At 47.6% G+C, this 2898-nt stretch overlaps 1 protein-coding gene across 2 annotated transcripts in view; it reads right to left on the minus strand.

The window, feature by feature from the left end:
• Positions 1–2153, minus strand: part of fam49al (family with sequence similarity 49 member A, like) — a 40854-nt gene extending 38701 nt beyond the window's left edge. Inside the window, exon 1 of one of the 2 annotated variants that reach the window (XM_005728895.2) lies at positions 1752–2153. The gene's annotated coding sequence lies outside the window, so the exon portion shown is untranslated. The remainder of the gene's footprint in view (positions 1–1751) is intronic. The other variant, XM_005728897.2, reaches the window with a different exon arrangement.
• Between the last annotated feature and the right edge of the window lie 745 nt (positions 2154–2898).

The raw sequence follows: 2898 nt of genomic DNA on the forward strand, positions 1-2898 counted from the left end.
AGACAAAAGAGTGACAGAGAAGGAGCGAGAGGAGAGCAGGGGGAAATGCAGACGGGCATGTTTCTATGGGCGCTCAGGAAAGATTTGGGGTGAGGGATTCTTGCATCATCGTGGCGAGCCAATGAAAAGGCTCCGTTAAAATGTTCAAAGGGAGTGTCCTAGCAACAGCGGAGTAAATACCATAGCAGCCACCATTCCACCTCAGACTGAAAAATCCTGCATGCACGCAAACACACACACACACACACACACACAATTTGATTAACACATTGGTATGCTTTATATATAGATATAAATAAACTGATTCGCATTGAGTAGTTTTTGTCTAATGTTAAAGACATGTTTTAGTTAAATATATTTGTTTATGCAGTTTTACCTCAGTCACTACATGTGCTACAGTGATAAATATAATAATTGTTAATAAATACATCACATATTGTACATGTCATACTTTCAAATATGTATGCATGCACCTGTACAGTATAATAAAGTCCTACATATAGATATATTATAGAACACTGGCCACGCACACATACGCATTCATGTGTGTCATTTGTATGATTGGTATACATACATTGGTATGCAAACCAATTTATGCATGCAAACTTAAATTACAGTGAGTCATTCATTATCATAATCATAACCACATTCCTAGCGGCTGCAGCAGGCATGGATTCAGCCTCATACTTGGAATTACACACCTTTCATCTCAGTCCACTCTTACACACATGCTTTCTCTTTCTACCTTGCTTCAAATGCATCTGTCCATCCACACATCACCCCTCCCTCCCACACACACACACACAAAAAGAAGACCTGCAGAGTCACATGGTAGCTTCACTCTTTCTGCTCCAAATGCACACCTTTCTCATTCACCAGTTGTTTTCCTACATTTGAAAAGTCCAAACATCCTTAGCCCTCATTCATTCATCTTTCCATTCAGTTTTTTCCTCCTCCATCCATCCTTTCCTTCCCTCCTCCCCGTTATCCACTCCAGTCGCATGCACCCACCCCTTCTGATCAGCGTTGCAATTCTGAGGCTATTGTTTTTAGCAGGTCTGTTTGCAGAAATGACCGGCCTGAGCTTGAACCTCAAACACCTCATCTCGCTGCATAAAGCCAGGCGCCTTTTGTACGCGTCGACAATTAGATGATATAACGCGTGTGCGGTGAATGGATCTCAATGTGCGAGAGGCCATGCCTGGCATGCAATTTATCCACATTGTTCCCACAGTATCAGTGTAATATACAATGCATGTGCTGCAATGGTTCTAGGTCACATATGTCCTATGACCGAGCCACCAACCTTCACAGGAAATTTGCACACATGAGCTCTCCTGATGGTTTCCAACATGCAGAGCAGATCCCTGATGGTGTGTGTGTGTGTGTAGAGATGTGTATATGACTGTGGCAGTGACTGTGGCGCTCTGGCTAAGCACTGCAGTGAAAGAGGACAAGTCCCAGTTGACCAGCCCCACATGCTCCCTTCCTCCCGCCTTACTCCACAGGGGGGTTCTGACCCAGGCTAGTCTTTCCCATCCGGTCCATCTACCCTGCTAAAACTAACCACCCAAGTCACCCACCAGCCTCACTCCAAAACCTGACCCACATGCCTCCTCCATCCTCCTTCTCCAGCCTCTCTTTAAGGTGAAGGGTGGGACTATCCGATCCCCTTCCTGTGCTGAGTGGACAGAACGTTGGTGAGAGGTGAAACGAAGGGAGAGGGGGAAAAAAAAAAGAGCTCAGCTTACCGGCTCGGCGTGCAGGAGGGAGGATGATGCCTCTGACTATGCTCTTCCTGCCTCCTCTGCTGGACCGAGGTGAAACGGAGATGGATGCAGAGAACAAAAGGGAAGGATGGGAGGGAAAAAAGAAGCAAAAACAGCCGCTGTCGGCTTGCGGGAAAATGAAGCGAGGAGAAAGAGCGCAGAGGATGCCAGAAGAGGAAGAAGAAGACAAAGTCCCCGCGCTGCTTTTCTCTCCCTCTCTCTCTCTCGTTTTCTGTGTGGATCCTTTATCCTCGTGAGCCAGAGGGTTGTGGATTCACCTAAACACTGAGCACACGCACTGCCTCACGCCACACAGCCCTCCCTCTTCCTCTCTCTCTCTCTCTCTCTCTCTCCACTATAGACAGCAGCTGCTGGTCTATGAGAAATAGAACGCTATGTCCCCCTCCCTCTGTCCTTCTCCTCCTACCTCTGTCGCTCACAAAGACCCCCACCACACTCACACTCAGCATATCCTCACAACACCCCCTCCCCCTTTGACTAACATCTCCCACTAGCCTGCTGGCAACAAGAGGAGGGGGCACTGCTGTGTGAGTGTGTGTGAGACACAGAGAGTGCAGAGTTGCATTGTGTTTGACATTGTTCTAGTGGCAGAGTGACTTATTCTGTCCGCACGGTGAGAAAATGCACCGCGATGAGCAGGGATGTGCATCGGGGGTATTTTTTGCAAACTGTGTGGGTGACTGCTGAGCATCACTCGCTGCCACGTTGCAGAAAGGGAAGGAAATTTGCATTATTTGTGGTTATGGGTAGCGGGAGCACGAGGGTGTATTTATTTACAGCTAGGCCGAAGTGTACATAAGTGTGAACAGAATGAGCTCCTATTTATGAAACTTTGAGCATCATGGGCACCTCTTTCGCTAGAACGCCTACGAAGTATGTGGTTGACTGTGTGCGTCGTCACTTTCCTCTGTGCTCTCGTCCTTCAGCAAGAATTTGGCCTGGTGAAAACTCCCAGTAGGGAACCTTACTTCGGGGTCACAGCCTGTAGGTTAAATGAGCCGTGGCTAAATTGTCACTCAGTGTGCTTGTCCTTGTGGGTGTGTGTGTGAGAGTGGAGAGAATGCCTATTATCTGGTGGTCTTGTACCCAGATCAGTGCTTGTGGCATC

The sequence above is a fragment of the Pundamilia nyererei genome, unplaced genomic scaffold (assembly GCF_000239375.1).
Source record: "Pundamilia nyererei isolate P.nyererei 1_Seehausen unplaced genomic scaffold, PunNye1.0 scaffold00030, whole genome shotgun sequence".
NCBI lineage: Eukaryota > Metazoa > Chordata > Actinopteri > Cichliformes > Cichlidae > Pundamilia > Pundamilia nyererei.